This window comes from Lepidochelys kempii, chromosome 12 (assembly GCF_965140265.1).
Source record: "Lepidochelys kempii isolate rLepKem1 chromosome 12, rLepKem1.hap2, whole genome shotgun sequence".
NCBI lineage: Eukaryota > Metazoa > Chordata > Testudines > Cheloniidae > Lepidochelys > Lepidochelys kempii.
The window spans coordinates 10308980-10322299 of NC_133267.1; positions in this window are offsets into that span (position 1 = coordinate 10308980).

Sequence of the window (13320 nt, forward strand, 5' to 3'; positions counted from 1 at the left end):
TCGAAGAGCTGGGTTTAATTCTAGGGCCCAGTGCAAATTTCTAGGAGCTTGATCATAGATTTACCACATCCCTGAGTAAGAAACAGTGCATAATTGTGGTGCCGTGGGCAGAGACCTGTGACCAATTGTGCCTGTTATAACTTGGTTCCTGGTTTTCCCTTGCTCCAGGGGCAGGAAGAAAGCTGCCCTTATTCATCAAAAGTAGTAGATCCTGATAGACATGGAGAACCCCTTCAGGTTTCAGAGTAGCAACCGTGTTAGTCTGTATTCGCAAAAAGAAAAGGAGTACTTGTGGCAACTTAGGGACTAACAAATGTATCTGAGCATAAGCTTTCGTGAGCTACATGCATCCGATGAAGTGAGCTGTAGCTCACGAAAGCTTATGCTCAGATACATTTGTTAGTCTCTAAGGTGCCACAAGTACTCCTTTTCTTCTCATGTGAAGGAGTTAAAGTGACAAAAGTACTTCTCCAGGAGATGATTTGACAGTCAAGTTTTGTAAACCCTATTTTGACCCAGTAGACATGATTCTGAAGTTGGTCTTCTTAGAAACTAAGGAAAAAAGCAGTGATCTCCTTGTGGACAAGGTCTGATACCACTACAATGCACGATCTATCAACCTAAAATCACTTCTAGATAAAAGCAAGTATTTATGCCAAGGTCTTGGAATTTAGATGGAAACAAAAATAGCCACAACTGTACATCCTTCATAGATGGGCTTGAGTAGAAGAAAGTCAGAGGCCAAGAGGACTTCAATAAACTTATATGGTACATTCATGACTCACCCTACCCTGTCACTGCTATGTCTTAGGGTAGAATGAAAACAAGTCTTCATCCAATCAAATGTGTTTCATATTCTATTTGACAGAGCTTCTGAGGCAGGCTGAAGGTACAGGGTTTTGGGTGGAATGGGAAGGGGGTATACTATGCTGCTGTATACACTAGCTAGTATGTTAAGGTTTTTTGTTATGGTATTAGTGGTGGTTATCTCTATGTAGTTTGAATTTAATCAGAGTCAGCAGCCAGAGCTTCTTTAAAGCAGAAGCAATGAACAACCAACATATGATTCCCTAGAACACCTTAGCCCCTACGACAATTCTTTCAGTATTAGAACTTCCATCTTACTCTTAAACAATGGCATTCATTTTTCTCATTCTACTGGTATTTTTCAATCTCACATTCTCAGTCCTCAAAGTTAAACATACTTCGGCATGAGAGAATGTTTAGTAGTAGACTACGCAACTAACTTCCTATTAGTTCAATATAACAAATCAGATGGCACTACACACTTGTTCAAATCTGGTCTATTGATGCATGTGGGTACTGTGGGAATTAACATGCTAGTCTGACAGAGTACTTGCAACAGCTTAATAAATATTGGGGTGACAGTAATATAAAGCATACCTTACCAGATAAATGAGAAGTAGTTGCCGTATTTTTTTAATCCACAGTCTTTAAAAAGAATCAATTATGTTAGATTATGCAAAGAGTTTGATCCATAGAAAATGCCTTATGTATCACTTGTTTAAAGAATTGTTATGTAAACATGGCAGAATATACTTCATAGTAACATCTTTAAAATGGTGACAGTTGGAGAGCTACATGTGATATGGAAAAATCTTACCTAAAGAGACAAAAGATGTACAAGTGAGAGATGCATAAGATTGCTAAAAAGGGGGCACAGGCAAAGGAGTGTAGTAGTCCAGAACTGTGTTTAAATGTTGGCTTGTTCTTTTTGATAACATATAGCTAACAAAATCAAATATACTTTAAAATAGCTTTAGTGAGCAGGCAAGTAGAATTTTGTAAGATTGTCATTATCTGCAAATTAATCCATGCTTATCTCCCTGGAGGACCATTAAAACCAATACCAATCAGAACTGTAAGGAGTGGAACCCAATGATATGCCTATCTTCAAAATACATATTTAGCAAAAATACCACACTGTGTGTTTGCTATAGCCAAGGATAAAAATATGCAAAAGAACATGCCAAACAGCCAATACCATCATACAACAAATGCTTCAGTGCAGATTTCCACTCCAAAATCCCACACCAAGTCGCACTGCCAAGAAAAACATTTCTGATGTAATATCAGCATAGGAAATCTCTCCAACATAACCAATAACCTAAGAATAATGCGCCAAGACACAGTGAATACAGCCCTTAAAATTTCACCCAGCAGCTGCATGAAACGGAAAGTAAAAATAAACCAGCTCATGTGCATGTTTCCTTGAAGTGATTCCCTCACCCAGCCCAGAACTGTCATTGCTACTTGTATTTTAGGCCATTTATGCAGGTGTTATCATAGAAACTAGCCTTTATTAGGTATAAATGCAGATTTTAGTGCAAAGTTCATGGACATTCTTGCATATTATTTTCTCATGGTACTAGTCCTGGAACCTTAAAAATCCTACCTGTTTCAAAGGAAGGGAATGTGGTTTATAGAGGAAAACACTAAGCATAATAATTCACCTTGCAGAGTATATGGAATATTAAGGATTTTTTTTTTGCAGATATACTCTCTTTCTGCACAAAGACATATTGCCCTCCTACTGCCAATGAAGATAGTGCATTACCCATTCTTGTTCTGATCAACAGAGCTCTAAGTCAAGAGTACCTGGGAAAGGCTCGCTCAATGCAAGATGTGAATATACATAACAGGTTGGATGGTGGTTTGTGAGGTATCTGTTCTTCACAGCTCAGGAGAGACTGGCTATTTTTATTGTCATGCAATCTGGAGTAAAAGGAAAGTATCAATATAAATGTTTAATGGTACTTGTTAGTCTTAATTTGAAATTCTCTGAAGTTACTTTGATGTGAAGTCTAAAAATACTTTTAATTTAATTTTAAATATTGACAATATTTCCTTTGAATTTGCACTGGCATCAAAGATGGTTAACTATCTCTGGCTTAGTCTCTGCCTCTCATTACATTTGGAATCTCTTTAGACAATATCGTAAGTGACCCCTTGTTTTGGCAGTCCTAAACCAGTGTCTCAGTATGATGCTACAGAGCACTGTTGTGATGGCAGTGCCTCTCTGGTGGGATGAAAAACCAAGCTCCTAAACACCTGTGGTCCTTAGAGATTCCATGGCATTTTTAGAGTGTAATAGTACTCAAACCAGTCTGTCAGGTCATTAACCTTTTGTACATAAATGTGGTTTAATCTGAGTGGAGTTCATTTCTTATCCTAAAGTGGTGTGTGGCTTTTGCTTTGTTGAACAATTGTTGAACTGCTTCTCAGCAGTGGCTGTATTTCAGGGGTGGGTGATAGAAGGTCAGGCTGTGGCTCCCCCTTCAAGTACACACCCTGGGGAAAAGGATGCAAGGAGCCTTCCCCTTTTCCCTGCATCGGACTCTATCACAATCCCAGTCCTCGCATGTTCCAATACTAGGTTTAAACCTGCATTTCATCCTGCTCCCTGTCTGTTGTTTCTTTGAGCCACTGTATTATCTGTCCCTCACCCGCTCTGCAAGTTGTCCTTTATCGCCACTTACCATCCATCAAAAGACCAGACAGACATCTTCTGTCTTGCAAAGATCCTATTTCTCCTCCTCCTTTATGTCTGCCCTCTCCGTGTGGTTGTCCACACTTCCTCTCAACTTCTGAAGTCCCCTCTCCCTTCACTGAGATGGCTGTTGAAGATGAGGGAGGGCAGATTTCCCCTTCTCCCCCGACCCCCAACCTTCCCAGGGTGCTTGGATGCAGCACTTCTGATGCTCCTCTTTTAAGTGTGAGGCTGGATTTCCTTTGCATCCAGTCATCTGCCTATCAATATGTCCCTCAGAAATGCCTACACTGGAGCTGGGAGTGAGCCTACCAACCCAGACTCACACTAGCAAGCCTCTAGCTAGCACTTTAGAAATAGTTGTGGATGTTGCATTTCTGGCAGAGCCATGTGCTTTCCACCTGAGCTCAAGCTCATCCGACCCCTTAGGTTTTAGCTTGGATAGCTACATAAAAGACTGCAGTGGCAGCTCTGTGGAAGAGATATTTTAGGTGCAATCAATCAGCTGATGGCCAAAAGATCACATCAGCCTTACAAACCCTCTCCCATTTCCCAAAATAAAATCAAGGCCCCTGTGGCTTGTAGAAAAGTGGCACAAAGATGTGCAGTCACTGTCTGGCCTCCAGCAGCCATGAAGCTGTTAATTATCGGTTATCAATTGTCATAGTGAAACACTCTGCCCTCCCATGCCTGGTCAACTCGAGACCGGGAGGAGAACAGGGTCTGAACTGCAAAGTTTGAAAGTAGATTTGAACTTAAGCAAGATGAAGGCATTTAAATCCTAGTGAGTGGATCTGGGGTTTTGGTTTTTGCCCCACCTACATCTAAAAGATGGGCAGCAAGCTACTTTTTCCAAATGAGATTACTGTAATCTTAACTTCTTTAAATTAAGTCAAAAGAAGGTAAAATGGGATCCTGTGATTAAAAGTATCTTTTCAGACTCAGTCTTTTTAAAGTAACTCTTTGAAGAGTTCAATATGTATGTGAATTATAACTTGGGTTTACCAATATGTATTTAGAATCCCACATGCAGGTTACTTTTGCTGCTATTATTGCTTAACTAGATAGTGGTTGAGTTACTTGAAAGGGCTCCCCCAATTATTGTGCCACATTAGAGAAACAATTCATCTTCTATTCATTTGCTCAGCTAGCAGATTTGAGGAACTGTGGTACATAAACCCTGAAATTATAAGGCAGTAGTAAAATATACAAACCAAGCCAGTGCCTTTTTAGTCGCAAGACAGCAATTTATCTTCACTACTGACTATAGTAAATACAAGACAAAGTTCTGTCCTATACAAACTGCTCAGAAAACCCTTAATTATCAGAGCAGCTCTCAAGACACTTTTTTCTAGGATTTGTACTGCATTAGTGGTATTTTTAGCTATATTTCACCAGCAGACTGATAGAGTGTGGCCCTTGATGAGGATGATGATCTGATTTAAATAATAGAAACAGAGCTGGAAGGGACCATCTAACCCATCCCCCTTGCTAAGGCAAGAGCAAGTATACCTAAAATATCCCTGGCAGGTGTTTGTTTAACTTCTTTAAAACCTTCAAATATGGAGATTCCACAACCTCTCTTTATAACCACTTCCCGTACTTTAACTATCCTTATAGTCAGGAAGATTTTCCTAATATCTAACCTAAATCTCCTGGGCTGCAGATTAAGCCATTACTTCTTGTCCCACCTTCAGCAGACATGGACAACAGTTGCTCACCATCCTCTTTATAACAGCCCTTAAGGTACTGAAGACTATCAGGTCCCCACTCAGTCTTCTTTTCTAAAGACTAAACACGCCCAGGTTTTTTTTTTTTTAAACCTTTCCTCATAGGTCACAATTTCTAAATCTTTTATCATTTTGTTGCTGTACTCTGAACTCCCTCCAATTTGTCTAAATCTTACACACACACACACGCACTCACTCACTCCTGGTTTACCCTAGCGTAACTGATCACAATCTGTTTCTATTTGTTTCTCGCTCTCTCTCTCTTTTTTTTTTTTGATAGGTTATTAGTGGAGTGAGCAAATAAACAGTTGATTAAATGGTTTTCAGAATGTCCAAATACTTTTTGGAATGCATTTGTTGGATATTAGACTAAGATTTTAGAGAAGCTTATTTTATGGCCTGCTGTTTGCAGTGTAAGCGGTACTGCTGTTGGTCACATGATTTCTGTTTTGATAAGTAAATCAAGCTTCTGATGAGCATGTCTGCAGAAAAGGCATTTCAGAGATTGCTTTCTATACATTTTGTAGCGTGCATGCTTAACACTTGTTCTAGTATCTCATATCTTTGCAGAATTAAGACACAAATGGGGCATTAGCACAGTTGAAGTGATGTTTAGGAATTCACATGAAAATTCAGAATTTTGTAGTATTTGCAGAGCTCTGCTTAATACACACAATCCAATTTTTTCCCTGAATATAGAAAGTTTAACCATTTTAAATGCTTTTATTCCATTGCTTTCAGCAAAAATGAGACTTAATAAATCCCAGTTTGTACATTGTTCATTGTGGAAATTTCATTGTTTAAACTGATTGTTTAAAAAGGTTTGGCAGGTGTGAAACACTTTCTCTAGCATGAGGTGGTCCCAGACAAATGCTGCCTTGTATCTGCAGTCTTCTCATCATCATCTCCTTGTGCTGCTGCTGTGTATTCATGGCATGACCCCAGTGGGAAACGTCCCTGTGTTGTCATCATTGTAAACCCAGGGCCACACTCAAGCAATGTTTCAGATCCTTGTGAGTCTATTTTTTTTTGATGTAGTCATTTTAAACAAAAGCTTTTGAGTAAAAAACCCAGCAGTTTAAAAGGCAACATGCTGGAAGTCCTGAAATTACTGTACTTTAATTTTGATTAAATAGATGAGCAAAATTAAGTTTATACTGGTTTTGCTACAGATATTACTTGCAAATATTAGGAAGCATTGCTCTATATTCAATGGATTTTCCCATTTAAACTTGATTGAGATTTTGCAGTATGCCAATATATTGTTAGGCTATGATAAGCTTTAATATATATACTGTGTACTAGTAGTGTGCAAAACTGTGGCTCCTACTTATACTGTGTAAGAATAGGAGTACTTGTGGCACCTTAGAGACTAAAAAAATTTATTAGAGCATAAGTTTTCATGGGCTACAGCCCACTTCATTGGATGCATGCAAGTGAGCTGTAGCTCACGAAAGCTTATGCTCAAATAAATTTGTTAGTCTCTAAGTTGCCACAAGTACTCCTTTTCTTTTTGCAGATACAGACTAATGCGGCTGCTACTCTGAAACCTGTCAATATGTGTAATGACCCAGCCATTCCCAGTCTCTATTCAAACCCAACTTAATGGTATCTAGTTTGCATATTAATTCAAGCTCAGCAGTTTCTCGTTGGAGTCTGTTTTTGAAGATTTTCTGTTGCAAAAGTGCCACTCTTAAACCTTTTACTGAGTGGCCAGACAGGTTGAAGTGTTCTTCTACCAGTTTTTGAATGTTATGATTCCTGATGTCAGATCTGTGTCCATTTATTCTTTTGCCTAGAGACTGTCCGGTTTGGCCAATGTACATGGCAGAGGGGCATTGCTGGCACATGATGGCATATATCACATTGGTAGATGTGCAGGTGAACGAGCCCCTGATGGCATGGCTAATGTGATTAGGTCCTATGATGGTGTCACTTGAATAAATATGTGGACAGAGTTGGCATCGGGCTTTGTTGCAAGGATAGGTTCCTGGGTTAGTGTTTTTGTTGTGTGGTGTATGGTTGATGGTAAGTATTTGCTTCAGGTTGAGGGGCTGTCTGTAAGCGAGGACGGGTCTGCCTCCCAAGATCTGTGAGAGTGAGGGATCATTTTTCAGGATAGGTTGTAAGTCTTTGATGATGCGCTGGAGAGGTTTTAGTTGGGGGCTGAAGGTGACGACTAGTGGCATTCTGTTATTTTCTTTGTTGGGCCTGTCCTGTAGTAGGTGACTTCTGGGTACTCTTCTGGCTCTGTCAATCTGTTTTTTCACTTCCGCAGGTGGGTATTGTAGTTTTAAGAATGCTTGATAGAGATCTTGTAGGTGTTTGTCTCTGTCTGAGGGATTGGAGCAAATGCAGTTGTATCTTAGAGCTTGGCTGTAGACAATGGATCATGTGGTGTGTCCTGGATGGAAGCTGGAGGCATGTAGGTAAGTATAGCAGTCAGTAGGTTTCCCGGTATCTTTTGGTTTCATTTCCCAAACATTTGGGAAATGGTACTGGGACCCAGTAAATGTAAAATTAAAAGCAAAAAACTTAACCAAAACTGCCATTTTTTCCAGATCACAATTATACAAAGCTACCAAAATCCATAAAGTATGAGAAAACTATCTGAAAAACTCACCAAGTCTCTAATGCTAATCTTGCTGGAAGGCTTGTGACCTGACCAGATGCAGGATATCAGTACAAGCTTTGCATAGCTCTAGTCCACTGCCCTTTACACCAAGGACTTCTGTGGAAGCCAACACAGCCTGACATTTGATGCAAATGGAAGTTACATGCTTAGATTGAGTTATACGCTTTCATTGTGGTCTGATCCTACAAAGACTTAAGCACATATCTAACTTTTACATACTGAATAGTCCCTAGAGACTTTTATAAGGCTAGTCACAGCGTGTGAAATTAAGCATATGCTCAAGTCTCTGCAAGACTGGAGCCTCTGCTAAGAATATTGCTTTTACATACATTTAAATTGAAATATAGTTACAGGTGATAGGAAACTATGAAGCCTGTCTAGTTTAGTCCTCCTTTGAATTAGCAGGAGCACTTCACAACCTTCTCCTCAATACTCTGTCTCAGTCATTTCTTAAAGCTATTCAGACCATTCCGCCTCTTATCCTTGGCAGTATGAATGGCTCTGAAAGAGATTGTCTCTATTCCTTCAGTGTCTTTCCCTTTCTTTACGTAAGCTGGTATATACCCTTGTTCTTTTAATTTGACAATAGCTGAAATAGCCTTGTAGAAATTTTCTATTCCCATCTCAAGTTTTTCTAATACCTCATACATAGGCAGGGAAATTGGGCATGCTGCCACAGCATCCCCTGCCACACAGTATACTGGTCAGTTACACACTAAGCCTTAGAGTTTTGGCCTAAGTTTCAGGCTCTCGTTTCTCAGGCCCTCAAGTCTTTGCTATGGGTTTTGCAGGTGATATTGTCAGTTGCACAGCAACCCTGCAATAACTTGATCCTGCTTGATTTAGGTCAACAGGAACCTTACCGTTCACTTCATTAGGACCAAGAGAGAGTCTTGGTTACTGATGACTAGATAGAGGATGAACAGATGGGTCCCATCCAGGCAGGCCTCAAAATGAACATTAAAAGGGGAGTTCTTGAGTGAAACCACTCAGACTTTTCAATTTCAATTTACGCACAGTCCCATTCTTGGACACACTGTCTCCAGACGGCTGCCTCGATCTCTCCCAGAAACTTCTAACCATCCAAGATAAAGTTACCACATATGGTCATACAAGTCATTTTTTTAAGATACCATACTCTATTGTGTGCTCAAGTTATGGACTGTTTCTTCTACCAGTGTGTGGTGTTTAGATGCTGCTTGTAATTATTAGAACTGGGAGCACTGCCTGTTGGGAGTCAGGAAACAGGAGTGGGGGGAAGTTGAGGCGGCGGAGCGAGAGCTACTGAGGGTGCAGCAGCAGCTTGGAAAAGAGGTGGTTTCCACTTTAAAAATAAAGTTCAAGTCTGTAGTACCTTGCCTGGTTGTTACAACATTTTGGCGACGAGGATGGATCTTCTGCCTCTGAACCTACCTGCCACCCTTTCTGCAAAGCCCAGGTGAGCCTGCAGTTGCTTTTACTGCCTGGATCCATATGTTTGAGACTTATCTGCTTGCAATCATTGCTACAGAGATTTCTGAAGTAAGAAAGCGTGCTATGATAATCCACTGTCTTGGAGCAGAAGGGCAGTGTATATTTTACACTTTTCCCCTTGCAGATGATAAATATGAGACTACACTCACTACATTAAAGAACTTTTTTGTGCCAAACGTGAATGTAGTAGCTAATCGCTACCGATTTCACCAGCGTGAGCAGAAAACAGGGGAGACTATAATGCAGTGTATTGCTTCCCTGAGGAGTCTGATTGTAACTTGTGACTTTGGGAATATGGCAGATGAGATGATTAGAGACCAGCTCATTGAGAAAACCACCATGCTTTCTGTAAGAGAACGTTTACTTCTAGAACCACAACTTACACTAGAAAAAGCAATAACCATTGCTACTCAGATTGAGTCAGCTACAGCTGAAGCCAAAATAATGAGCATGGATACAGGAGGCACAGTCCAGGCTGTGACTCCTTTGCAGAAAAGTTCACTATCGCTGCAGACAAATGATTACAAGAGGAAAACTAATGGAAAAATCACTGAATCAGCAAATTCAAAATACAGTAAAAGTATGCTTTCGCTGTGGATCCCCACAACACCTTGCAAGCTACACAGGATGTCCGGCAAAAGTAGCTCAGTGCAATCATTGCAAAAAGATTGGGCATTTTGCTAAAGTATGTCGCAGCAGCCAGTTCAATCAACAGGTGCACACAGTTACAATACCAGATGTTACTGTGCCGAGCGTGGACAAAATCACTACTGCACATATTCCAGGACAGATAAAGTGCACTGTAAACGTTTCCACCATACCCTCAGGCAAACCACTCTCTATTCAGCTAATGTTGGACACTGCCTCAGCAGTATCTATACTACCTGATTCCATCTATTTGCATTACTTTAAAGATGTGCCTCTTACTGAACCCAAAACTTCTCTTGGTGTGCTATTTGAAAAACCATATTCCAGTACATGGCTGCCTGCCAGCAATAGTTACTTTTGGTGATTGCTGTGTAACTGCAGAGTTCTACATTGTCGACAAAGGCATTCCTATCCTTGGCAGAGATTTATTAGCTGCTTTAAATCTCAGGGTAGTTAATGGACAAATTGATCTCCCTCAGCAAAGCACTCTGGCGGTACACACACCAATTTCAGCTGGGACCCAACATCAGGTTGAGGAGAAACTCCGCTGTGCTTATGGGTTTCTGCATAAAGTTAAAATGAGGAATAATGCGATGCCTGTACAACAGAAGTGACGGCGCTTACCGTTTTCAGTTAGGGAAGATGATTCAGAGGAACTTAGAAAACTTGTTCAAAAGGACATTATTGAAGAGATCGACTCCTTGGAATGGGTTTTACCTGTAGTAGTGACGCAGAAGAAGGGTGGAGGCATTCGCCTTTGTGTGGACTGGATGTCTGGCTCCATAGCTCCAGAGCAGAGCTATGGAGCCAGACATCCAGCCCAGACACCCACACCCCCTTCCACCCAGAGCCAAGCTATGGGGCCAGACACCCACACCCACAGCTATCCGGGGGAGAAACAGCCCAATGCTGGTCAGACTGGGCTTGTATGAAGTTTCCTGAATACCACCTCCTTTCTTCAGGATGTGCTGGGCAGCTGCCAGGAAGCCTCCAGCTCCCACTTCCCTTCCCTCCCTCTGTGAGCTGGGGAACTGAGCTCTGCCAAGTCTAGCAGCCCCTAGTGGTGGCCAGCAGCTCTGCAGCACCAATTCTGCAGGATAAAAAATAAAATTCTGTGCAGAACATTAATTGCGCATAAATTCTGCATTCAGCAGTGGCACAGAGTTCCCCCAGGAGTAAAGCATTGTCTTGGGTAAGAGACCAGGGATAAGTGACTGGTCTTATGGGACAGGGAGTAACCTGAATATATTTGTGATTTTTGGTGTAAGGGCATCTATCACAAAAGCAGGCCTGCCTGGGTGGCAAGATTGACCTAAGTGCCCAAAGGGAGACTATCTATGACTCCATGTTAAGGCTGTTATAGTGCTTGAAGAGTTCACACTTGGTTGGTGAAATCTAATTATAGAACATACCACCAGCTTGGGATTTGTGCCTGGTTCCTTGACAGTCTGCCCTGGGACTGGCACTCATGCTTGTGAGCTATTCTAGACAGCTTGACAGCAATACCGGGACATCTCAAGTCAAACCACTTTATGCTCAAGACTTGCATTGGCTTATACGCTGTCAGTGCCCTCTAGTTACTCAAAATCTGCTGGTAAAAGGGTCTAGGTTTACAACCAATACCTTATAATCCCAAAGTTAGTGTTCTTGATTTAGGACCCTTTCCCACAAATGTTACTGAAAATACTGCTTACTACCCTGAATAGTTCCAGTGAGATTACTCCTATTAAAATCAACAGGACCTCTCTCGCAAGAGTAAGCCCTGTGCTCAGTAGTGTTTGGTGAACTGAGCCTTTAATTAATTTCTTGAAGGGAGAATTGTGTAAATACACTAACAATAAGAACATTTACAGCAGATAAGAACTATTAATTAACTATTAATTACAGTTAATGCAAAACGTACTGCTAAACTGAGGTGGACAGGTGGTACAATACATGGGAGTTATTTGCCTCTTCTCTTTTAGAACTGAATTTCTGAATAAATTACATTCACTATATGCAGCCACCCTCTAGGAAGGTAGGGAACAGTAATATACTCTGTTTAAACACAAGATACTGAGTGACATATTGCACTACTTATTTGGTATTGTTCGGTATCTAAGTAAATATGCTTTTCTGTCACTTTTTCTAGTAATACTAGTAATTGAGAAATACTGAATCACTGGTTTCCAACAGCATCCATGCACACTTTATACTGAGCCTGTTTATAAAGATGTATAGTATTAATCAAAACTGCTATTTCCTAGCTACATACCCTGATTAACTGTAATAATAAATGGGAGCACATCATTTTAAAGATATTTCCCTTTGGTTCTGGCACAACATTTAGTGTCTGAAAAAAACAGCTTTTACATAACTTAAGTACAAAATAAATATTTCCATGACTTCAGTAGTCCAGTATAAAAAGCTTTGTTTAAATAAACATTTCCCTCCAGTGTTTGCAACTTAACTTTCATGCATAATGCTAGTTAGTGCATGAGAACTGGAAAGGGACATTAACTGAAACAGAATCTGCATGCAAGATGGATGCTGACTAGTTATTGTCCAGGCTGAGAGAAATGTAGGTAAACTGCAGAAATAATTAAAAGTTAGTTGTGCAATATATGCTTTGTTTTAATTATCTGGGGACAGCATAGGTAAGGAAGCTTATTTTTAAAAATATCCTTGGCCTGATTAAGATAACTTTGCATTGGCTCAGTACCACAAAGCAGCCGTAAAGCTGTTTTAAATGGCCCGATAAGGAAAGTCTAAGAGGTAAAAAGCAAGTGGAGCTCCCTTTATGCCACTCTTCAATTCTCAGTGTAGGAAATGTTTCTTGGGAAAGGGTGTGGCCAGCACACCTGCTGCTTAGCTGACCCTCAGCTATTTTAATGGCCCCTCAGAGGCTATTCAGTAGTGAGTCAGAAGAGGGATCTAAAGTGGCCCCAGCACCTCCTATAAGCAGCCACCTTTGTCCCATGATCCAAGAAGGGGGGGGCTATTTTTAACTTGACTGCTTCCTTTTAAATTATAGGTAAATAATGGCAATTTAGTCAGAGAGAAGACACTGTTACCACCATTAAGTAAACAAGCCAAAGGAGTTAAGAGCCAAATGACAGATCTCCCAATCTGCTCCCTTTAATGAACCCATATGAGAAAATTCAGCAGCATGGCAATCGTAAATGATTAATCACAATCCACAGTTTCCCCAATTACTGATGTAAAAAGCTTATTGAAAGGAAGTAGCAGTTATGGGGAATATGCATTATTTTTTCTGGAAGGGAACATAAAAGGCAGCCAAGAGTCTAACAATTTTACCTGTAGGAAGGTGTACAGCTAAATCC